This window comes from Anomaloglossus baeobatrachus, chromosome 2, assembly GCF_048569485.1.
Source record: "Anomaloglossus baeobatrachus isolate aAnoBae1 chromosome 2, aAnoBae1.hap1, whole genome shotgun sequence".
NCBI classification, from domain to species: domain Eukaryota; kingdom Metazoa; phylum Chordata; class Amphibia; order Anura; family Aromobatidae; genus Anomaloglossus; species Anomaloglossus baeobatrachus.
In genome coordinates, this window is record NC_134354.1 from 107,416,691 (window position 1) to 107,442,805 (window position 26,115).

The 26,115-nt window shown below is 50.9% G+C and overlaps 1 protein-coding gene across 1 annotated transcript in view; it reads right to left on the reverse strand.

The window, feature by feature from the left end:
- Positions 1-26,115, reverse strand: part of TRAF4 (TNF receptor associated factor 4) — a 71,964-nt gene that overhangs the window by 28,229 nt on the left and 17,620 nt on the right. The window lies entirely within an intron of this gene.

Here is a 26,115-nt window from a genome sequence, read left to right on the forward strand (position 1 = left end):
CACACACAAAAGTTTTCTGCAAGGGGACAACACCCGAAAAGGTGGATATTTATCTACATGTTGCTTGAAGCTCCTGGGCTCCAGTAGTTTGCTGTCCTAATGTATGCAATTACATCAACCTGTGTAACATCCATTATAGAAGTGAGAGATTTATTTGTTTTGCAAGGTAAGTCTGATTACTCTCATTACAATATTGTGCAATTGCAGTGATCTGTCTTCACACCTCCGCACTAACCACTTTATAATGCAACAAAGGGAACTCTGCACCTCATCCAGCAAAAAGCCAACATGAACTGATATGTATGCCTCCCTGTCACAAACCACCGGGGGGGGTCACTCAGAAATCCCCCGCGCTGGCTACCAGTACGTCACAATCGGGGGGTAACAAGTGGGGGTCACCCCTCCTTTATACCTCCCGACCGACAGACAGAGCACGTGACGCGCTCTCTAGCGCCCCTCTTATAGTCAGGCCAATTATGGAATTGCCCGACAATAAGCAAGGAGGCCGCTATACTACTTATGCCGATTATTGAAGGGTCCCCGGTGAGAGTAGGGTATATATTCCCCCGACCTCCGCGGGCGGAATATATAAAATCTCCCCGAATCTCACTGGCCTCCCCACAATAATCCTTGGCACAAACTCGCTGCCACCAACCGCTTCACGGTAACTATTAGCCGAACACACAGACGTGGGATTCAAGATCGAGATAACAGAACAGCCCAAGATTAATTATATAATTTAATCAGCCTAAAGCACACTAGAAACTACAATATATACAATAGGGAATCTACAGAATATACATATGTCAGAGTACAGTTACAATCAAAGCATGGGTTACAAACAGGCATACACAGTTCCAGCAGTTACCTTGTTGCGTCTGGCCACAGGGGGGCGCTGTAGACCAGGTTTCCAGGAACTCCCACAGATGTTTCCTACACGTGCCCCCAGCGAAAGAACCCTGGAGAATGGCCGAAGTAGGGTTATCAACCTGGGCAGATCCAGGTCCCCTCCTACCTTAGTGACCTCACAGGGAGCACTGCTCCACCCCTGGCTTGAGTTATGGACAATATCCCAACATGGAATATGGGCCATAACTTTGCCTGGGAGCGTCGTAGGCGGACGCCAATGCTCTCATTGTGACAGTTATGAATTTAGCTACAGAACGAGGGGACTCATGACCTGTCTGCCAGTTCCCCATTGGCTGATATCACGCCTGGGGCATTTCCCAATGTCCTGCTCCCATAAAAAGGGTGTGCCGGCATCGTCCGCATGCAGAGACACCATTTTTATGGTTGCCATATTTATCGGAAATATGGCTTGCGAGATATGAACCATTTTTTACTGGAGTCGTTCTGTCTGGCTATTTCCATAGCCTTGCTAACTAGCTAGCAGCTCCTACTACAGGGTGACGGCAGGGAGTCATCCTGTGTCCTTTGTTCCCACATCACCTAATTTCCATATCACAGGACATGGCCATGGAGGTGTAAGTGGAACACTGAGAACAAGAAGGGAGGGGGGCACTGCCAGGGAGTGATGAGGGATTATGACTGGAGTCATAATTCATCTTCATATCCCGGGATTTGCCTCACACCTCCCCCCTTTTGAGGGCGCTAGGGGGCAGCACACTCCGGTGTTCCCCCGTGCGCCCGTCCGCGACCTCTCCTTGTCGGGACAGCCCGTCTGCGTTACCGTGGTCACGGCCCCTTTTGTGGCGAATGGTGAAGTTGTATTGCTGGAGCGCAAGGCTCCATCGCAACAATCGCCCATTCGTCCCAGAGACGGTGTGCAACCAGCTGAGGGGATTGTGGTCCGTCTCCACGATGAAGTGGCGCCCGTATAGATAGGGTTGCAGACGCTGCAGGGCCCACACTATGGCCAGGCACTCCTTCTCCATCGTGGAATAGGCAACTTCCCTTGGTAACAGCTTCCTGCTCAGGTACAAGACTGGGTGCTCTTGGCTCGCAGAGTCCACCTGGCTGAGCACCGCACCGAGGCCGAAGTCACTGGCGTCGGTCTGTACTACAAACGGCCGCGTGAAGTCGGCTGCCTGTAGCACGGGCGGGCTGGACAGGGCGTCCTTTAGGGCCCGGAAGGCTGTCTCGCAGTCCATTGTCCAATCGACTGCAGAGGGCAGCTTCTTCTTGGTGAGGTCCGTCAAGGGCTTTGCCAGGCTACTATAGCATGGAACAAACCTCCTATAGTACCCAGCGGTCCCCAAGAAGGACATCACCTGCTTCTTGGTCCTGGGGGTGGGCCAGGATGCGATGGCTTCCACTTTCTCAGGCTCGGGCTTCAGTGTTCTCCCACCTACCCGGTGACCGAGGTACTGGACCTCGCTCATGGCCAGCTGACACTTTCCCGGCTTGATGGTCAAACCTGCCCGGTGGATCCGCCTGAGCACCTGTGCTAGATGCTCTAGGTGGTCCTCCCAGGTGGGACTGAAGACGGCAATGTCATCCAGGTACGCGGCCGCGTACCCTTCAAGTCCCTTGAGCAGGGTGTTGACCATCCGCTGGAAAGTGGCAGGGGCATTCCTCATCCCGAATGGCATCACCGTGGACTCGTACAGTCCAAATGGGGTAATAAAGGCAGAGCGTTCCCTGGCCTTGCGAGTCAGGGGGATCTGCCAATATCCCCGGCTCAGATCCATGATGGTCAGGTACTGAGCCCCGGCCAACTGATCGAGCAGGTCATCGATGCGTGGCATTGGGTACGCATCGGCGACCGTGACCGCATTGAGCCCCCTGTAGTCCACGCAGAACCGAGTGGTTCGGTCCTTCTTAGGGACGAGGACTACAGGCGAGGCCCAAGCGCTGTTGGATGCCTGGATCACCCCCAGCTTCAGCATCTCGTCAATCTCCTGGCGCATGTGTTGCTGCACCTCCAGGGAGACCCGATATGCTGAACGCCGGATCGGGGGATGATCCCCAGTGTCCACGTGATGGACAGCCAAGTCAGTCCTTCCGGGCTGGTTGGTAAACAACCCCCGGAAGGGGAGGAGGGTGGCCCACAGCTGGGACCGTTGGTCCTCCAAGAGCTGGTGGCCAACCTCCACATCCTCAATGGATCCGCCTGCCCTAACCTGGGCTAGCATATCCAAGAGGGTTTCCGCTTCTCCCTCCTCGGGCAGGTTGCACACGGGGAGCGCACATGCCTCCCGCTCATGATGTGCCTTCATCATGTTCACATGGAAGGGCTTCCGCCTTCCACGGGCAGGGTCCAGGGTGACCAGGTACGTTACAGGGTTGAGCTGCTGGTACACGAGGTATGGGCCTTCCCAGGCTGCCTGAAGCTTGTCCTGTGGTACGGGGACCAGTACCCACACCTTTTGACCCACTTGGTAGGTCCTCTCACAAGCGTTCTGGTCGTACCAACGCTTCTGATCGGCCTGGGCTTGAGCCATACTGTCGTGTACCAGTTGCGTCAAGGCCTGCATTTTGTCCCGGAAGCGCATGACATACTCGATAACCGACACTCCAGGGGTGGCCAAATCCCCTTCCCAAGCCTCTTTCACCAGAGCCAGGGGGCCCCGCACACGTCGCCCGTACAGGAGCTCAAACGGTGAGAATCCTGTTGAGGCCTGTGGAACCTCCCGGTAAGCAAATAACAGGTGTGGGAGATACCGCTCCCAGTCACGCCCATGGGAGTCGACCAACATCTTAAGCATCTGCTTTAAGGTGCCATTGAACCGCTCGCACAGGCCATTAGTCTGTGGATGGTACGGGCTGGCCACCAGATGTCGCACCTGGACTTGCTTACAGAGGGCCTCCATCAGCTGGGACATGAATTGGGTCCCCCGGTCAGTGAGCATTTCCTGGGGAAACCCCACTCGGGAGAAAATCTCCAGCAATGCGGTGGCCACCTTGTCAGCCCGAATGGACGACAAGGCCACTGCTTCTGGGTACCGGGTGGCATAGTCCACTACCGTCAGTATGAAGCGTTTCCCGGAGCTGCTGGGGATGGCCAGCGGGCCGACCAGATCCACAGCCACCCTCCTGAAAGGCTCATCGATGATTGGCAGAGATACCAGTGGGGCTTTGGGGCGTGGCCCCGCCTTCCCCACTCTCTGACAGGTTTCACACGAACGGCAGTAGGCAGCCACATCGGCCCCCATTTTTGGCCAGTAGAAATGCTGGTTTAACCTGGCCTTGGTCTTAGCGATCCCTAGGTGTCCGGCCATCGGAATCTCATGTGCGATCCGCAACAACTCCGTCCGGAACGGATAGGGTACCACCAACTGTCGGTCCCTGGGCCACGCCTCCGGTGAACCCTGCTGGACCGTGGCCCGGTACAGCCGTCCTTGGTCCCAGACCACTCGCTCCGGGTCCGAGTCCGAGGGAGGCTGTGCCGCCTGCTCCTTAAGAGCTTTCAGGCTGTCATCAGCTTCTAACGCTGCCTGAAACCCCTGACTAGATGTGGCCAGAATCGACGAGACTGTCACATCTTCAGTCAGTACCCCGGGACCTGTGTCCTGGCCTCCACCTGACTCGGCTGCCACTTGGTCAGAAGGGGAAGAGCTATCGGACCTCCGGGAGGCCCCTTGGCTTCCAGCACTCCCACTGCGGGTGACAGCGGCCACAGCCGCTGCGACCGTGGGTCGTGCCTGCTCCTCCTCCGTTCCTGACCAAGTCGCCGGTTCAGGCAGACCTACCTGGCTTCCTGACACCCCGGTTGTGGGGGAACCATGCACCGAGATCTTACCTGGGAGCACTTCCGCTCCTGGACCGGCCCCAATCTCACCTGCCTGTTCCCCTCCTGCAGCAACAGAACCCCGCTGTGAAATCTCTGGGGACCCCACATTTGCTGTGGTAGCCCCCACCCCACACACTGGTCCTCCCCCTGCAGCACCCTGCTCTCTGCTTATCCCTGCAGAGGGCAACAGATCCCAGCTCACAGGCTGGTTACTTGTAGAGGCATTGTCACACCTTTCTCTGACCCCCTCCCCTGTCACAGCTGCAGCTGTGTGTGTGTCTATGGTGTCTATGCAAGCAGAAATATCAGAGTTCACTCCCTCCTCCCTTACATCATTCATAGATAACACATTAACATTGTCCGGAGGCATGTCAGTACTGGCTGAAGGTTCAGCCCTTGGTTGGGGCCCAAACTGGGAGGTTATCTGCCCCAAATCTGTCCCAAGTAGCACGTTTGCAGGGATCCGATCAGTTACCCCCACCTCCCTCACCCCCCGCCCTGCGCCCCAGTCCACATAAATGTCAGCAACAGGCAGCGCCGGGTCAATGCCTCCAATCCCGGAGACAGCGAGGGTTTTTCCAGGGATCAAGTCTTGGGGGGACACCATCTCAGGCCGCACCAGAGTCACCTCCGAGGCGCTGTCTCGCAGTCCTATGGTCACAGACCGGCCGACGGTGACAGGTTGGAAGCTGTCCAGGGACCTACCACCACCCCCACCCACACAATACACCTTGGGCGGCCCTTGGGACGGGGACGGAGCCGGGGCCTTGGGACGCTGAGGGCACATGGCCTTGAAGTGTCCAGGTAGGTTGCACTGGTGGCACCGTCTTGGTTCCGCCACGGGCCTGGAGAGGGGAGTTGAGGGGGACACCCCCTGCAGTCTAGGGGCAGGTGGGGCAGTCGCAGAATTCATCTTACCCCCTCTCCAGGTGCTGCTGGTGGCCGCTCTCCTGGCCTCAGGGGCCCGGTTGTTGGTGTAGTCATCGGCAAGGGCAGCTGTAGCCGTGGACCCCTTTGGCTTCTGGTCTCGGATGAACTGGCGGAGATCCTCAGGGCAGTTCCACAAGAGTTGCTCCGTGATGAACAAGTCCAGGATCTCCGGTCCGGTGGAAAGCTGCAGGCCTTGGGTCCAGTGGTCGGCAGCTCGGGCAAGTGCCCGCCGGTGGTCAGCCCAGGAGTCCTTTGGTCCCTTCTGTAGGCTCCGGAACTTCTTGCGGTAGGACTCCGGGGTGAGGTTGTACTGTTGGATCAGGGCCCGCTTGATGGTGTCGTAGCCCTGATCTGCCTCAGCAGGCAAGTCCCCAAGGATATCCAGGGCCTTACCCCTTAAACGGGGGGTCAGGTATTTGGCCCACTGGTCCTTGTTCAGATGGTGCTGCAAGCAAGTCCGTTCAAAAGCAGTCAAGAAAGAGTCCAAGTCTCCATCCTTCTCCAGCACTGGGAAGTCCTCAACACGGACCTTTGGAAGTTTGGTGTCTTGAAGGTCACGTGTGGCTGATGAGGGCCGGAGCTGAGCTAGCTGCAGCTGGTAGTCACGCTCTGCCTGGCGCTCTTCACGCGCTGCCTGCCGCTCCGCAGCCTCAGCCTCACGCGCTGCTTGCCGCTCTGCCCTGCGCTCTGCCAGGAGTCCCTTGTAGCCCTCCTGGTCTCCAGCCTGGAGAAGGGCCATAGCCATTTGAAGAAGGCTATCCGAGCCTCCCAGGCTCGGTGGAATGGCACGTGGTGATCTGCGGCCCGCTGCGGAGCCTGGTGATTCACTGTCCATTGCAGAGCGGAGGGCTGGCATCTGGCTCGTTGAGGACCCTTGGGTGAGCTGCTCCTCATCTTGTCCAGCAGTGCCAGGTTGCGCAATGTCCTCGGCAGAACGGTTTTCTGGCGTCGAGCTCCTGGAGGACTCGTGGGCAACCTCCTCATTGCTGTCCACAGCACCGTCCTCCCTCTCTTCGGCTCCTGCCTTAGCATTGGCCAGTTGCATAGCTCTGCTCCTGGTGCCATCAGCCATTCTTGCAGACTTTTGGTCACTGACACAGAACTGACACCTGATGCCTCCACACACCTTACAGTATCTGCACTCTGACACTCTAGTGTTGAGCTAGTCTGAAGACCCCAGCAGCCACAGCTGCTGCAGGCAGTCTTTAGTGTCTGGGAGTATGGGTCTCACACTCACACACACTATTATCTCGATCCCACCGCTATGCCACCAATATGTCACAAACCACCGGGGGGGTCACTCAGAAATCCCCCGCGCTGGCTACCAGTACGTCACAATCGGGGGGTAACAAGTGGGGGTCACCCCTCCTTTATACCTCCCGACCGACAGACAGAGCACGTGACGCGCTCTCTAGCGCCCCTCTTATAGTCAGGCCAATTATGGAATTGCCCGACAATAAGCAAGGAGGCCGCTATACTACTTATGCCGATTATTGAAGGGTCCCCGGTGAGAGTAGGGTATATATTCCCCCGACCTCCGCGGGCGGAATATATAAAATCTCCCCGAATCTCACTGGCCTCCCCACAATAATCCTTGGCACAAACTCGCTGCCACCAACCGCTTCACGGTAACTATTAGCCGAACACACAGACGTGGGATTCAAGATCGAGATAACAGAACAGCCCAAGATTAATTATATAATTTAATCAGCCTAAAGCACACTAGAAACTACAATATATACAATAGGGAATCTACAGAATATACATATGTCAGAGTACAGTTACAATCAAAGCATGGGTTACAAACAGGCATACACAGTTCCAGCAGTTACCTTGTTGCGTCTGGCCACAGGGGGGCGCTGTAGACCAGGTTTCCAGGAACTCCCACAGATGTTTCCTACACGTGCCCCCAGCGAAAGAACCCTGGAGAATGGCCGAAGTAGGGTTATCAACCTGGGCAGATCCAGGTCCCCTCCTACCTTAGTGACCTCACAGGGAGCACTGCTCCACCCCTGGCTTGAGTTATGGACAATATCCCAACATGGAATATGGGCCATAACTTTGCCTGGGAGCGTCGTAGGCGGACGCCAATGCTCTCATTGTGACAGTTATGAATTTAGCTACAGAACGAGGGGACTCATGACCTGTCTGCCAGTTCCCCATTGGCTGATATCACGCCTGGGGCATTTCCCAATGTCCTGCTCCCATAAAAAGGGTGTGCCGGCATCGTCCGCATGCAGAGACACCATTTTTATGGTTGCCATATTTATCGGAAATATGGCTTGCGAGATATGAACCATTTTTTACTGGAGTCGTTCTGTCTGGCTATTTCCATAGCCTTGCTAACTAGCTAGCAGCTCCTACTACAGGGTGACGGCAGGGAGTCATCCTGTGTCCTTTGTTCCCACATCACCTAATTTCCATATCACAGGACATGGCCATGGAGGTGTAAGTGGAACACTGAGAACAAGAAGGGAGGGGGCACTGCCAGGGAGTGATGAGGGATTATGACTGGAGTCATAATTCATCTTCATATCCCGGGATTTGCCTCACACTCCCCTATACACCATAGCATACATGGCTAGTTTTTGGATTAGTCACCAGTGACCCCTAATCTCCATGGATAACCCCAGGTTTCAGGGCCCCGCTCTACACCCTCACTCTTGCATTGAGGATATCAGAATGTAGTTTTTTAGCTTAATATTTGTGCATTCTGAGGATATGTTTGAAGTCTGGTTGAAGAAGGTTTACTCACTAAGCCAGAGCCTTTTTTTTTTTATTCACACAGATACAGCAATGGCTGTCAATTACCAAGACTGCCCACTGGACTCTTAGGGGTGCTTCACACATAGCGAGATCGCTACCGAAATCGCTGCTACGGCACGGTTTTGGTGACGCAACAGTGACCTCATTAGCGATCTCGCTGTGTGTGACACTGAGCAGCGATCTGGCCCCTGCTGCGAGATCGCTGCTCGTTACACACAGCCCTGGTTCGTTTTCTTCAAAGGCGCTCTCCCGCTGTGACACACAGATCGCTGTGTGCGACAGCGAGAGAGCGACGAAATGAAGCGAGCAGGGAGCAGGAGCCGGCGTCTGGCAGCTGCGGTAAGCTGTAACCAGGGTAAACATCGAGTAAACCAAGGTGGTTACCCGATATTTACCTTAGTTACCAGCCTCCGCAGCTCTCACGCTGCCTGTGCTGCCGGCTCCGGCTCTCTGCACATGTAGCTGCAGTACACATCGGGTTAATTAACCCGATGTGTACTGTAGCTAGGAGAGCAAGGAGCCAGCGCTAAGCAGTGTGCGCGGCTCCCTGCTCTCGCGGTTATGATCGCTGCTGCGTCTGCTGTGTGTGACAGCTAAGCAGCGATCATAACAGCGACTTACAAGGTCGCTGTTACGTCACAGAAAATGGTGACGTAACAGCGACCTCGTTGTCGCTGTCGCTATGTGTGAACCAGCCCTTAAGCCCAGAAGGAACCGGAGTTAAATAAATACTGTACAAAATCTACCAAGACTAGACACCGACAGAAGAAAGACACTGTGCAAGAACAATGTATGGCCCCACTGCAGCCCAGAAGTTAATTTCAAAGTAGATCTCCATCTGTGTTGGAGGTGGACTTGGGCCCCTTACCTTTTGGGCCTGACAAGTTGCATCAGTGGCATGTGGTAAGTTATTTTTTTGTTATCCATTCATATTAAATACATTTTCCAGCCCTGGGGCACAAGATTTGTGACTCCTGATTATTCTCCAGTACTGAAGCGGGTGGTCATGTGACTGCAGACTTGTACCCCAAGGTTGGACAACCCCCTTAATAAACTATGTAACATACTTCATATACAGTAAGCGTATATTAAAGGGAATCTGTCACCAGGTTTTTGCTCCCCCATCTGAGAGCAGCATAATGTAGAGACAGAGACACCAATTCCTGTGATGTGTCACTTACTGAGCTGTTTGCTGTCATTTTGATAAAATCAATATTCTCTCTGCTGCAGATCTCGCAGTTATACAGAGCTCATGAATATGCTGGACTACCTGGCAGCATGCCAAGTAATGTAATGATAATCTACTGCTGATTAAACTGTGATTTTATCACATCTACACTAAGCAGCCAAGTAAAGGCCCCTTTACACACTGAGACTTTCTAGCGATCCCACCAGCGATCCCAACCTGGCCGGGATTGCTGGAAAGTCTCTGGTGAGCTGTCAAACAGACAGATCTGGCCAACGACGCAGCAGCGATAGGGACCTGCAGAACGACCTCGCTGGTTGTTGGGGACGTGTCACACAGCAGCTATTTGACGACTCACACCTATGTTAGGGGCGTGGTGTTTGGCACTGAAGCCACCTAGGTGTCCTTTTTACACACCCTCCTCAGCTCCGATTGGTGATTGCTAGTGCGTTCTTATTGGCGACCCTGAGCTTGGAAAGATTGGCAAAAGTCGTGCTTGTATATCCTTTGTTCCTGAACTTCTGTTGCTTAGCGGATCTTTGTAGAGTTCTCTGTGCAGCGACTGCACACAGGGGTTTATCTATACAGCATCAATACAGCGTCAATCAAATGATGCTTACCGTATAGGCTTTATAGTATTGCAGACTGGAGAACTCTCTAATTATCCGCAAACCAGCATGCTCAGGAACAAGGTAGCTTTGAAACAAAGGACAGAAGCGCTAAAGTTGCCTTCTTTTCAGTGAAAGCCGCCCAATCAGAACGCAACAGCGACCACCAATTGGAGGTAAGGGGATGGGAAAGTGAACGCTATAGCACGCCTACGGGCTGGGTTCTAAGTCGCTAACGATGTCGTCATAACGGTGTCAAACACATCGATGCATGCTGCACAGCGGGAAACAAAGGACCAAAAAATGGTCCTGAAAGATTTGTAGCGATCAGCAACTTCACAGCAGGGGCCAGGTCGCTGATGCGTGTCACACACTGCAATGTCGCTGGGGAGGTCGCTATTACGTCACAAAACCGGTGACGTTACAGCGATATCGCTAGCGATGTTGCAGTGTGTAATGGGGCCTTAAGTGACACATCGCTGGAATCAAGGTCTCCCGCTCTACGTTATACTGCTCTCAGATTAGGTGTTAAATCTGGTGACAGATGCCCTTTAAGAGAGAAGCAGAAAGATTTGAAGTACACTGGTCAAATTTCCAGGTTGGTCCTCCATTACATCTGGACAAGGGTAGCGTTCAGTTCTGCACCAAGTAAACCCCCATCTGGAATTGTGAGCTCCTCTGCTGCTTATTAAGGCCCCGGGATGTCATGGTGTCCCATGAGGCCTAGTCATGCAGGAGGAGCCTAGAAAGATTCAGAGCCGCCTGGGCACCGGACCAGGGCAGGTTGAATCCTTTGCTCTTCTCTAGAGGATATGGCACTGTTGGCCCATAAAGCCGCCTCTTTTCTTTATAAAAGTGCCATTTACAAATTGTATAAATGGCTGCACATGGTATGGTTTGGGTAGAATATCAATCATCAGTTTTCTGGAGCAACACTGTTATTATGAAGACCGACTCTAGAAATGTGGAGAGTGCCACATGTGTACTTCATAGTAGTTAGGTCAGATCTAAGTGTATTTCTATACCAGTACTTATTATAACAAATTATACTACAAATTAGGCTACAGTCACTGGCGAGGAGGCATGCAGCCATATCTAGCATGCTGGACCTTGTGGTTCCATACGACCTCTGTTGCTGTATTGTCTAGTCTTGCACACAGTATCATGCGTATAATAACCCGCACAGAGCAAGGTCAGCGACTCCGTTTCAGTCTTCACACCACTTCCCCCCCATACAAGATAAGCAGCATAATTCTACACGCCCCCCACAGAGAAAGCGCTGATTGTCGTGTGGCAGATGAAACATGCACATTTCCTTCCCATTCACCTCCATGTTTCCTGCAGCCTGGGATTTCCCATGGTCAGGGTTATTTGGGGGCACTAGAACAATAAGGAGATTCTGTTCTTGCAGCGAGGAGAATGCCAGTACCTGCCAGCATCTGACAGCTCCTATCTGGAAGCTTGGGCCAGGATATTTGAAGTAGTTTGCTTTGAAAAGGAGTTAAACTGCATTAGGATAAAACGCTTTATATCCAGAAGTCAGAAAACTATTGTTAACAGACAATATCTTGACGGGCGGGGGGGGGGAAGGGGGGGGAATGGGGGTTGTGAATGGAGCCATTAAACTCAGCAGATAAGACGAAAAAAACTGTTTGACTCTCTCCTCTCATGGCTTAATTCAAACAAATGACTGGTGCCAGCTTAATCCAGACTGGCGGGCTATAGTTAATGATGACTGCGGAAATCAGACTGTACCGAGCAAATCCAGTGAGTACACTGGCCATACAGGCGTGATGGCTCTTACTGTACCGCCCATGGACATTCACTGATGGATGATAACATCCCAATCCTTTCATTTAGCACCAATCAGCTCATTAAGAAGTGCAACTAATCCCAAAAAGTGGTGAGAGACACCTCTGGGAATAATTGGGGGATTGGCTTGGTTATCTGAATATTCCCAAAAGTGTCTAAAAGGTCATCATAAAGGCTTAGGCTGGTTTCACATTGCGTTATTACCTACATTCACTGGTCCTGTCAGGGCTTCTATCCGAACCTCCCTCCCCCCCGCAAAACGTGTTTCAGACACATGTGCCGACGGGTCGATGACTAGAATGGTGCAAATAGAGTACCCGTGTGCGCTGTCTTGCACCATTTTCAGGCATATATGCTTTCTGCAGGCGAACACTCAGGTGCAGTCTACTACATCTGGGTGCCCATTACAGTCAATTGCCCCGTCGGCGCATGCGTCAGAAACAAGTGTTGCAAGAGGGCATTGGGACGGATGCTCCGACGGGACCAGTGAATGTAGGTAATCACGCTTTCCCAAAAGTGCCTAGAAGGTCATCTTAAAGGCTTATTTTGACAAGCCGCTATGCGATGCCGAGTGCGATAGTCCCCGCCCCCGTCGCAGCTGCGATATCCTTGTGATAGCTGCCGTAGCGAACATTATCGCTACGGCAGCTTCACATGGACTCACCTGTCCTGCGACCGTCGCTCTGGCCGGCGACCCGCCTCCTTGTTAAGGGGGCAGGTCGTGCGGCGTCACTGCGACGTCACACGGCAGGCGGCCAATAGGAGCGGAGGGGCGGAGATGAGCAGGATGTAAACATCCCGCCCACCTCCTTCCTTCCGCATATCCTACGGAAGCCGCAGTGACGCCGGTAGGAGATGTTCCTCGCTCCTGCGACTTCACACACAGCGATGTGTGCTGCTACAGGAGCGAGGAACAACATTGGACCGTCGCGTCAGCGTAATTATGGATTAAGCCGATGCTGCACCGATGATACGATTACGACGCTTTTGCGCTCGTTAATCGTATCATCGAGCCTTTACACACTACGATGTCGCATGCGATGCCGGAGGTACGTCACTTTCAATTTGACCCCACCGACATCGCACCTGCGATGTCGTAGTGTGCAAAGCCCGCCTAAGGGCGGCTTTGCATGTTGCAACATCGCACGTGCGATGTCGGTGGGGTCAAATCAAACGTGACGCACATCCGGCGTCACTTTCTACATCGTAGTGTGTAAATCCAAGATGATACGATGAACGAGCGCAAAAGCGTCGTTATCGTATCATCGGTGTATTCTCCGACATTTCCATAATGCCGGTGCCGCGACAGGTACGATGTTGTTCCTCGTTCCTGCAGCAGCACACATCGCTGTGTATGAAGCCGCAGGAGCGAGGAACATCTCCTACCTGCCGCCGGCGGCTATACGGAAGGAAGGAGGTGGGCGGGATGTTTACATCCTGCTCATCTCCGCCCCTCCGCCACTATTGGCCGCCTGCCGTGTGACGTCGCTATGACGCCTCACGACCCGCCCCCTTAGGAAGGAGGCGGGTCGCCGGCCAGAGCGACGGTCGTAGGGCAGGTGAGTGCATGTGAAGCTGCCGTAGCGATAATGTTCGCTACGCCAGCTATCACAAGATATCGCTGCTTCGACGGGGGCGGGGACTATCGCACTCGACATCGCAGCATCGGCTTGCGATGTGGTAATGTTCAAAGCCCACCTTAGGGCTCTTCTATAAGAAAAAAAAAAAAGAAAGGACTATCCAAAAAGGAGAACCCCTCTAATGTAATGATCATTCTAATTGTTTGCATAGGAAGCAACTAGTTATTTACTTGGCACAAGTACCTTTTAAATAACCATTTGTAGAGTACAGATTTCCCAGCATTCCCATATAGTGATAGACCGGATCCCCACTGCTTTATTATCACAGATGCATCGGTTATTAGCACATATGTCAGGACTGTGCTGCATCTAAATGAAACAGAGCATCTTTTGTTAGTGAGTAAATATCTCTGCGGTCTCGTGTGAATATTTCACATAGCAATTCCTCCCTTGGTACACTTATGGATTTACCCTTCCCTGTAGACTTGTGGCAGTGGGAACGGCAAGTTGGGCCCCATTTGGGGCAGAGAGAAGGCTGTTTTTAGGCGATTTTAATGGTTTTTCTAATGAGTGGTTTATGAACTAAAAGGGGTTATTGAACTTAAAAACAAATAATTCCCAGAAACAATAATGGGCCCCAGTGGTCAAGGCCCAAAGAAAGAAAAGTGATCGCCTCCTGTCCCACCTGAGCAGTCTACGCTGCACCATTAGGGGTTGGATCATGTGAATATACAATCAAATATTTTTTTTTATCTATTCTTTGCTTCTGATGTTTTTAAGTTGGACAATATTACAAAAAGATCTGGATAAGATGTCAGAATGGGCAGATACTTGGCAAATGAGATTTAATGTTGATAAATGTAAAGTAATGCACTAGGACGGAGTAATCCTATAGCTGCGTATACATTAAATGGAAGTAAACTCGGGAGTACAGAACAGGAGAAGGACTTGGGTATTCTCATTACAAATAAGCTGAGCAGCAGCACTCAATGTCAAGCAGCAGCTGCTAAAGCAAACAAAATTTTGGGGTGCATAAAAAGATTACATCTCGTGATCCCAACATTGTTACCCCTCTATAAATCCCTTGTAAGGCCACATCTGGAATATGGGATCCAGTTTTTTGCCTCCACATTTTAAAAAGGACATTAGGAGGTTGGAGTCAGTTCAAAGGTGAGCAACTAGAGTACTACAAGGAATGGAAGGCCTCCCATGTGATGTGAGGCTGGAAAAGTTAGATTTGTTTAGCTTAGAAAAAAGACGTCTCAGAGGAGATCTCATTTATATGTATAAATACATGTGTGGTCAATATAAAGGACTGGCACATGACTTATTTCTTCCAAAGACAGTACTAAGGACTAGGGGGCACTCACTGCGAGTGGAAGAAAAGCGATTCCGGCAGCTAAATAGGAAAGGGTTCTTTACAGTTAGAGCAGTCAGACTGTGGAATACCGACCACAAGAGGTAGTAATGGCAGATACTATAACAGCTTTTATAAAAGGGCCGGATGATTTCCTCACTACACACAACATTGCTGGTTACAAATGATTTAGTGACAAAATACATAATTGGTGGAGGAAGGGTGAACTATATGGACCTAGGTCTTTTTTCAACCTATGTAACTATGTAATGAAGGGAATTTTGTTACTTACCGTAAATTCCTTTTCTTCTAGCTCCTATTGGGAGACCCAGACGATTGGGTGTATAGTACTGCCTCCGGAGGCCACACAAAGCAATTACACTAAAAAGTGTAAGGCCCCTCCCCTTCTGGCTATACACCCCCAGTGGGATCACTGGCTCACCAGTTTTAGTGCAAAAGCAAGAAGGAGGAAAGCCAATAACTGGTTTAAACAAATTCACTCCGAAGTAACATCGGAGAACTGAAAACCATTCAACATGAACAACATGTGTACCCGAAAAACAACCAAAAATCCCGAAGGACAACAGGGCGGGTGCTGGGTCTCCCAATAGGAGCTAGAAGAAAAGGAATTTACGGTAAGTAACAAAATTCCCTTCTTCTTCGGCGCTCCATTGGGAGACCCAGACGATTGGGACGTCCAAAAGCTGTCCCTGGGTGGGTAAAGAAATACCTCATGTTAGGGCTGCAAAGACAGCCCTCCCCTACGGGGAGGCAACTGCCGCCTGCAGGACTCTTCTACCTAGGCTGGCGTCCGCCGAAGCATAGGTATGCACCTGATAATGTTTGGTGAAAGTGTGCAGACTCGACCAGGTAGCTGCCTGGCACACCTGTTGAGCCGTAGCCTGGTGTCGTAATGCCCAGGACGCACCCACGGCTCTGGTAGAATGGGCCTTCAGCCCTGATGGAACCGGAAGCCCCGCAGAACGGTAGGCTTCAAGAATTGGTTCTTTGATCCATCGAGCCAGGGTGGCTTTGGAAGCCTGCGACCCTTTGCGCTTACCAGCGACAAGGACAAAGAGTGCATCCGAGCGGCGCAGGGGCGCCGTGCGGGAAATGTAGATTCTGAGTGCTTTCACCAGATCCAACAAATGTAAATCCTTTTCATACCGATGAACTGCATGCGGATAAAAGGAAGGCAAGGAGATATCCTGATTAAGATGAAAAGAGGATACCACCTTAGGGAGAAACTCCTGAATGGGGCGCAGCACTACCTTGTCCTGGTGGAACACCAGGAAAGGAGCTTTGGATGACAGCGCTGCTAGTTCAGACACTCTCCGAAGAGACGTGACCGCTACCAGAAAGGCCACTTTCTGTGAGAGTCGAGAAAGTGACACATCCCTCAGAGGCTCGAAGGGCGGCTTCTGGAGAGCAACAAGGACCTTGTTTAGATCCCACGGATCTAACGGCCGCCTGTACGGAGGTACAATATGACAAACCCCCTGCAGGAACGTGCGCACCTGAGAAAGTCGTGCTAGACGCTTCTGAAAAAACACGGATAGTGCCGAGACTTGCCCTTTAAGGGAGCCGAGCGACAAGCCCTTTTCCAACCCAGATTGCAGGAAGGAAAGAAAGACAGGTAACGCGAATGGCCAGGGGGATACTCCTTGTGCAGAGCACCAGGATAAGAAAATCTTCCACGTTCTGTGGTAAATCTTAGCAGAAGTGGACTTCCTAGCCTGTCTCATGGTGGCCACGACCCCTTGGGGTAATCCTGAAGACGCTAGGATCCAGGACTCAATGGCCACACAGTCAGGTTCAGGGCCGCAGAATTCCGATGGAAAAACGGCCCTTGGGACAGTAAGTCTGGACGGTCTGGTAGTGCCCACGGTAGGCCGACCGTGAGATGCCACAGATCCGGGTACCACGACCTCCTCGGCCAGTCTGGGGCGACGAGTATGACGCGGCCGCAATCGGATCTGATCTTGCGTAACACTCTGGGCAAGAGTGCCAGAGGTGGAAACACACAAGGGAGCCGGAACTGCGACCAATCTTGCACTAAGGCGTCTGCCGCCAGAGCTCTTTGATCGCGAGACCGCGCTATGAAGGTCGGGACCTTGTTGTTGTGCCGAGACGCCATTAGGTCGACGTCCGGCACCCCCCAGCGGCGGCAGATTTCCTGAAACACGTCCGGGTGAAGGGACCATTCCCCTGCGTCCATGCCCTGGCGACTGAGGAAGTCTGCTTCCCAGTTTTCTACGCCCGGGATGTGAACTGCTGATATGGTGGATGCTCTTTCCTCCACCCACATCAGAATCCGCCTGACTTCCTGGAAGGCTTGCCGACTGCGTGTCCCTCCTTGGTGGTTGATGTATGCCACCGCTGTGGAGTTGTCCGACTGAATTCGGATCTGCTTTCCTTCCAGCCACTGCTGGAAGGCTAATAGGGCAAGATATACTGCCCTGATTTCCAGAACATTGATCTGAAGGGTGGACTCCTGCTGAGTCCACGTCCCTTGAGCCCTGTGGTGGAGAAAAACTGCTCCCCACCCTGACAGACTCGCGTCTGTCGTGACCACTGCCCAGGATGGGGGCAGGAATGATCTTCCCTGTGATAATGAGGTGGGAAGAAGCCACCATTGCAGCGAGTCCTTGGCCGTCTGAGAAAGGGAGACTTTCCTGTCTAGGGAAGTTGTCTTCCCGTCCCATTGGCGGAGAATGTCCCATTGAAGTGGGCGCAGATGAAACTGCGCGAACGGGACTGCCTCCATTGCTGCCACCATCTTCCCTAGGAAGTGCATGAGGCGCCTTAAGGGGTGCGACTGACCCTGAAGGAGAGACTGCACCCCTGTCTGTAGTGACCGCTGCTTGTCCAGCGGAAGCTTCACTATCGCTGAGAGAGTATGAAACTCCATGCCAAGATACGTTAGTGATTGAGTCGGTGCCAGGTTTGACTTTGAAAAGTTGATGATCCACCCGAAAGTCTGGAGAGTCTCCAGCGCAACATTCAGGCTGTGTTGGCATGCCTCTTGAGAGGGTGCTTTGACAAGTAGATCGTCTAATTAAGGGATAACCGAATGTCCCTGAGAATGCAAGACTGCTACCACTGCCGCCATGACCTTGGTGAAAACCCGTGGGGCTGTCGCCAGACCAAATGGCAGAGCTACGAACTGGAGATGGTCGTCTCCTATCACGAAACGTAGAAAACGTTGATGCTCTGTAGCAATTGGCACGTGGAGATAAGCATCTTTGATGTCTATTGATGCAAGGAAATCTCCTTGAGACATTGAGGCAATGACGGAGCGGAGGGTTACATCCGGAACCGCCTGGCCTTCACGTGCTTGGTGAGCAGTTTTAGGTCCAGAAGGGAACGGAAAGAGCCACCCTTTTTTGGCACCCCAATCAGATTGGAGGAAAAAACCGTGTCTTGTTCCTGAAGAGGAACAGGGATTACCACTCCTTCTGCCTGCAGAAGAGCATCGGCTCGGTGGGGGGGGGGGGGGGGGGGGAGTTCTGAAGAATCGAGCCGGAGGACGAGAACGGAGCTCTATCCTGTACACGTGAGACACAATGTCTCTCACCCACCGGTCTGTGACCTGCGGCAGCTAAATGTCGCCAAGCGGGAGAGTCTGCCACCAACCACGGATGCGGAGAGAGAGAGCTGAAGTCATGAGGAGACCGCCTTGGTAGCGGTTCCTCCTGCAGCCTTCCTTGGGCGTGATTGAGCCCGGCCGGAATTTGAGCCCCTCTGAGCCTTTTGAGCCCTTTTGGACGAGGACAATTGGGACCTGCCCGAGCCTGGGAAGGACCGAAACCTCGACTGTCCCCCCAGGACAGCATTACTAGGGTAAGTCGCAATGCAGACATTGCGAGGTTAAGGACACCACCTGCGGCACAGATGTACATGTGCTCAAGACCAGCTGCGCAAGACCAGCTGAAATAGCTTAGAGTGCCCATACGGCTGCGAATGCCGGAGCAACCGACACGCCGATAGCTTCACAGACAGATTTCAACCAGAGGTCCATCTGTCTGTCAATGGCATCTTTAAGTGAAGTCCCATCTCCACTGCAACTATGGATCTAGCCGCAAGCCTGTAGATTGGGGGATCCACCTTTGGACCCTGGGTCCAGCGCTTTACCACGTCAGGGGGAAGGGATAACGTGTATCCTTAATACGTTTGGAGAAAACGCTTATCTGGTAAGCGTGGTGTTTCTGAACTGCTTCTCTGAAGTCAGCGTGGCCAGAAAAGTACTCAATATACGCATGAGATACTGAAAAAGGGATTTCTCCTGCTGTAAAGCTGACTCCTCCACTGGGGGAGCTGAGGGAGAAATATCCAACATTCCATTGATGGACACTATAAGATCATTCACTATGGCGTCACCATCCGGTGTATCCGGATTGAGAGCGGTGTCAGGACCAAAGCCCTGATCAGCTACGTCTGCCTCATCATACAGAGAGTCCTCCCGCTGGGACCTTGACCAGTGATGAAGCCGAGTGCCGCACCCAGCGAGCTAGTTTAGGCTGTCTGGGTCACCCTGGAATGCCTGGGACCCCCCCGGAGCACTGATTATGTTCCAAATGAGGGTGGCCAGGGAGCATTAATCAAGATTGCCCATGGCCTGTCTGGACTGCAAAGTCTATCAGCCGAAACTGCAACTCCGTCCCTGTCCCTGGACAGGGTTCACAGGTGGTTCCTTTGGCCACCTCTAGTAGAGACCCCGGCTGACCAAGTGCTACAGGGGAGCATTGCACACAATGGGGGTCAGTGGAACCTGCCGGTGGAACAGTATCACATGCAGGAAAAGCAGCATAGAAAGCCTGTGTTGCTTTTTTGCTGCTGTATTCTAGCCATCTATGCAATGTATAGCATACAAGCATAAACACTTCAGCACATGCAATACAAGCAGCATAGAAAGCCTGTGCCTTGGCACCCTTGCTTTCTTGCTGCTGTTGTCCAGCCCTCTAGGAGAATATAGCCAAGAGTAGCGACCGTACAGTGCAATGTATAGCATACAAGCATAAGTACAAATGAACACTTCAGCACATGTAATACAAGCAGCATAGAAAGCCTGTGCCTTAGCACCCTTGCTTTTTTGCTGCTGTTATCTCGCCATCTAGGAGGGCATATAGCCAAAGATAGCGACCGTACAGTGCAGTGTATAGCATACAAGCATAAAATACAAATGGACACTTCGGTATTTAGTGGGGTCAGCACTTCAGGTGCTGCTTACCGCCCGCCTATAACGCGGGTGTGTGGTCGCCAGAGCCCTGTGAGTGGTTGCCCAGAGCATGTCTGCGTTCCCCAGCTCGGACTGCGTGCAGGAATGGCTGCCGGCGTCCTTCTCCAGCTCGTGTGACGAGGGGCGGGCCGTGGGCGTGCCCCAGACAAGAGCGGGGAAACTGGCGTCCCACTGTGTCCAGTGAAGGGGGCTGGAGAATGCAAAGCAGACTCCAGCCCTCGGCGCTGACTGTCTGTACAGCGTCCCGCCTCACCCCTGACTGGCAGGGCTGGAGGCGGGAACGAAACGAAAACTAGGCCGCAAAGCCGGGGACTCGAGTAATAAGCGCGGCCGTCCATGTGCACGGCCAGCGCGGAAGTCCCCGGCGCACCACAAGTCCCAGCCGCGCCACAATGTAAAAAACACCCAGCAGCGGCCGGCGCGGCAGTTCCCAATACATAAAGTCACTCAGCAAAGCTGTAGTGAATAATAGCACGAGCGCTCCGCGCTGTTGCCCCCGGCGCACTAACACTCCCAGCAATGCTGGTGTGTGTGTGCGCGCTTGCCCGGGGACACAGAGTACCTTAATGTAGCAGGGCCTGTCCCTGACGATACTCAGCTCCATATCCAGCAGGTTCTCTGGGTCTGTGGATGGAGCCCGGTCTCAGTGCCTGGAGACCTGTAAGATCCCACTTCGCCCAGAGCCCTGAGGGGGGATGGGGAAGGAAAACAGCATGTGGGCTCCAGCCTCCGTACCCGCAATGGGTACCTCAACCTTAACAAACACCCGACAAAAGTGGGGTGAGAAGGGAGCATGCTGGGGGCCCTAGTATGGGCCCTCTTTTCTTCCATCCGACATAGTCAGCAGCTACTGCTGACTAAACAGTGGAGCTATGCGTGGATGTCTGACCTCCTTCGCACAAAGCAGAAAACTGGTGAGCCAGTGATCCCACTGGGGGTGTATAGCCAGAAGGGGAGGGGCCTTACACTTTTTAGTGTAATGCTTTGTGTGGCCTCCGGAGGCAGTACTATACACCCAATCGTCTGGGTCTCCCAATGGAGCGCCGAAGAAAACCCCTTTAATAACTTTTGGGGAATCGGACTCCATTATAAAGGCCATGCTCTGCAGTAATCGTACCCATAAAGGATTATTGCAATCCTAGTAGATCACAATGCAAAATAGCATTTATTATTATTTATATAGCCAAGAAAGTTCACAGAACTGTGGGTGACCATATTGACCGTACTGTGAGTTCAGAGACTCTGGGATCTACAGCGGCTGCATAGCACGATAATCGTGATCCATTATATCAGTGAGGCCGTCCCCTCATTTTACATTATTTTCTATATCCCTATTTTGGATACATTGTTCTACTATTCATCTTCAGTTTAGATAATCAAAGCTGAACTCAAATTTGTTGGTCGGGGTCACAAGTGAACAAGTACAAGTAAATTGATCGGAATTGCCCTTGGTTAGATTGTAGTGTCAGGTTTCCAATAACAGTAATCTCTGCGTAGTGCCAAAGGGGTTTGTGTGTCCACAAATGGAAATCAGCAGTGGTGTGAAATGACAGGGATTTTCTGACGTGTGCTGCTGCTATGTCACAGGGTCATATTGACTACATTTATTTTTTGAGGAACTGTTAAAAAAAAAAAAATTACACTCAAAGTGATGCTTCTATGAGAAAAAAAAATAAATGGTGTGTGTGCGTCTGCCATAGTGCGAGTTTCAGTGATACTGCCCCTTTGACCTCTGCACAGACACAGAAGGAGGCGACATATTGCAAGAACACAGACCTGCAAGATCTCTGAGTGAAATTAGCAGATACTGAGGATCACTTTACACGTCCCACATCTTCCCCTCATGTCTTCACCCTGGAGAGCCTGAACGCGAGCTACTTCAATTATATAGCAGTCAGCAGTATCACCCAATGTGAATGCCATGGAGGCGACACTAATGCATGCGAATGGAATAAAATCAAACAGTGGAAAAATGGCTATTTGTGCATTTATTAAATAAAAATAAATATATAATGTTCTTTGTTTGAGCAGAACAAAGCCTAGGTCTGCTCCTTACACCTACTCCGAGCAGACAGATGTCAGCACGGCCGCACCATCTGTTGCCAGGCAGAAAGCGCTCATGGCGGGGAACTGCAACCTATGCAGAGCAGACAGGCCAGGAGGCAGCCATTAGCATACCGTGCCAGGTTGTTTTTCTGCAATTAACCTGGATCTATTGTTCTTCACTAAATGCTGCTTACACCCAAGAGGTTTTGGAGTTTGGTTCTGAAAAGCTGCAAATTTTTGTGCAAAATTACCAGGGTTTTTGGTAAAAATTGTTTAAAAGAACTGAAGTCCTCAGTGGTTGATACCTTTTAATGGCTATCTGAAAAGATGGTAATAATAGCAAGTTTTCCAGACTACGCAGGTCTCTTCTTCAGGCTCAATATAACACAAAATCTGAAGAGTCACCAGGGTTTTTGGTAAAGTACATTTGCAAGATTTCTGTTTTGCATAAAATATCAGGCTAGGATACTCTGCTATAAAGTCAGGTGCGTGGTAAACCAACATCCGGCCTGAACTCATCCCGACTCCACCAGCGTGGGAATAAAACAACTAGAATGCACTCGCTGCCCAACAAAAGAAAGTTATCACAAAAGCTTCCAAGATATTTGCGTGTGTTGAATACTGTATTTGTAAGGGCGGTTTTATATGATGTTGTTGGATCCTGACATTGTGCTTTGTACTCTGACTATGGATGTTTGACATGTGAAACTGGCTTAACGCCTTGTTAATTTGGATGTATTTCTGGTCAGAGCGGTGTCCGTGTGCACAATAATTACGGACTGATCAATCAAAGTCAATCTGCTATTTCATGCGAGTGTTTTTCCATATGGATGCGGCATGCAAAGGTGCGCATCTGTTTTGCAGACAAGGCTGTTCCATATTTAAAGAGCACCAACCACCAGGATTTTCATATATAAACTAAAGCCAGTGCTATACTGATGCTATCATGCTGATTCTATACATACCTTTAGTTGTGAGATCGGGTGTATACTTTCTGAAATACAGGCAAGTAAAGTTTGTGAAATGCACTGTTATTTGATGAGAGGTGCAACGGAATATCTAATGTGTGGTTCGATCTCACAACTAAAAAGGTATGTATAGAATCAGCATGATAGCGCCAGTATAGCACTGGCTTTAGATTTCCGTATATATGAAAATCCTGGTAGTTGGTCCTCTTTAATGCCGGATAGTTCCTGAACATGTCAACACTACGAGAAGACATAGGGTTGCCACCGGACCCCATCATCCTATATAGTGTAATTGGCCGCAAGCTCTGCATCAGGGTGCAGACATCAGATTTTCACATTCGAGTGATATCTATGCTATTCACAGATCAAACTCGTACCTATTATTGTCTTTGCGGCTGTTGACACGCGGGTGTTTTTTTACAGAATGAGTGGTCTACACAAAAAAACACGGAGATATATGATTTGATTCAAAATTTGACATATCAAACTCACAAATACAAGTCCATGAAAAAAAAAAAAACGGACAGCACTCACTGACCTTTTGATAATGGAGGTTTCTCCATCTTCCTCTATTTTTTTTTTTGCATGAGAACTGATGAAACTTGATGATAAAAACTGGCACACTGACCAACGCTCATCAAAATGATGTGGACCATTTTTTACATCCAAAAAAAATCAACATTGAATGAGCGCTTATACATGCGTCACAAACCGCGGGGACTCTGCGTGTCTAATGCATTGCTGACTGCTCTACCAATGTTTCTACAGTTAGGTAGATGACAATATACTGCAGGCAATCATTGCTCTAACACTGTTTGAAGTCTATGGGATCTATGTGATGTGAGGTCACTAGTCAACAACTTTGCAATCACACAAAAATTTTTTTAACAGTATTGGATCAGTTTAATTCCAACCCCCCTCTCCCCAACGTCATTCAATCCTAGTATCGTAAAACACAAAACACTGCTAAGCCTCAGCTTTAGGGAGAATAGCTCCAAACATACGTCATCTGATTGAATGGATTACTTTATCGGATTTGACAGAAACTGGAGGCACGCGGACATACAGCAGGTATATAGGGCTTTCTGTATTTCAGGTATCTGATATTCACACTGACAACTGACACATAAGTGTATAAAGCGCAATAGGGTCATAACATAGTAGGAAAGTGTCCGGGATGTGCTCACCTAGTGGGGTTGTGTGAAACACAACCAATGAAGCGTGTGAGAATCAGGCGGCTCCAAAATCCACAAATATGAACCATTACCATGGAATGGATAAAATCTGCGCTGCTCAATTGAAGAGAAATTCAGAGGTAGATGAATAAAAAATGGTTTATTTGTCAACACGTTTCTGAGTCAACCAGACTCATCAGGACAACCATCTACTGGTTCTCTTGATAAAGGAGACTGGTTGACTCAGAAATGCGTCAACAAATAAACCACTTTTTATTCATCTATTTCTGGATTTCTCTTCATTTGTTGATGCGTTTCTGAGTCAACCAGCCTCCTTCATCAGGAAAACCACTAGATTAGGGGTTGGGAACCTATGGCTCGCGAGCCAGATGTGGCTCTTTTGATAGCTGCATCTGGCTCGCAGACAAATCTTTAATAAAAAAAATCTTATTTTGCAGTTTGTAAGACGCACTTTTTCCCCCCAAAATGGGGGTACGTCTTAGAAACCGGGTATGGCTTACCGGGGCGGCAGTGGGGGTGCAGGGTCAGCGATACTGCAGGCTCGTGGGGTGTCGCAGCGGCGAGCACCATTGATCTGCCGCAGGACTACGGGCTGCTTTGAATCTCCTGTAATTGATGAGATCGACTTCAAGAAAATGGTCACGGAAGCGCTGCTTGCGCAGATAGACTCCGCGGCCATTTTCTTGAAGTACATCACGTCCATCTGCGCATGTGCCCCGGCCATTTTCTTGAAGGTAATCTCACCAAGTGCGGGAGATTCAAAGCAGCCCACAGGCAGATCAATGGCGTCCGCCGCAGTGACTCCCCATGAGCCCGCAGCAGTATCACCGACCCTCCGCACACTGATCCTCTTCAGCTTCAACACCGCCCTCCTCCGTGCCCACAGCATCGCCTACCCTGCCTGCGTGGACTTTCTGAGCAGCTCCACCAACGCCGCTCTCCTCTGGTGAGCAAGGCTCTCACGGAATTACATTTTAAAATGTGGCATTCATGGCTCTCTCAGCCAAAAAGGTTCCCGACCCCTGCACTAGACGGTTGTCCTGATGAAAGTCTGGTTGACTCAAACGCATTGACAAAAAACATTTTTTATTCATCTACCTCTGGGTTTCTCTTCAATTAGGCAGTGCAGATTTGTATCCATCCAGTGGCAATTCTTCAGACTGAAATGTTAGCCTATATAACCCTCATCATTTCTCAGTAGCCACCAGCCACTTTTCGCAACACGATCATCTCGGAGCCAAAACTGTATATTTTCAATATTTGCTTCCTACAGACCCTGGCATGCTCCTTTCTCACGTCATTACGTGTTGTCTTCAATGGATTCTTTAACAAAGACACCTATATCCTTCCTTGTTTACCACAAACAATGGAGAATCAGACAGTAAGAAGGGATGACTAGTGAGGTTATGGTGAGATGGCAGTAAAGGAACCATAAAGTCCTCAAGCTGAATGACTGAGGAATGGCTTTGGCTTCTTCCAGACTGCACACAATGTCGGCGAGAACAAGAAGTCATCTTGCTTTCTCTATGTAGCTATTTAGAAGCATAATGTGCATCCATGTGTATCAATGTCAAGTTCCTTGCAGATATTAGGGCAGGTATGAGCAGGTCTCTTCTATGCTCCTCACGCTTTCCTTCAACACTTGAGGCTTGCACAAGACAGGGCCTGCTCCCCACGCTTGGTGCACGCAGCCAGAGAATAGAAGAGGAGGGTTTTTCGAGATGTGCCGTGTGG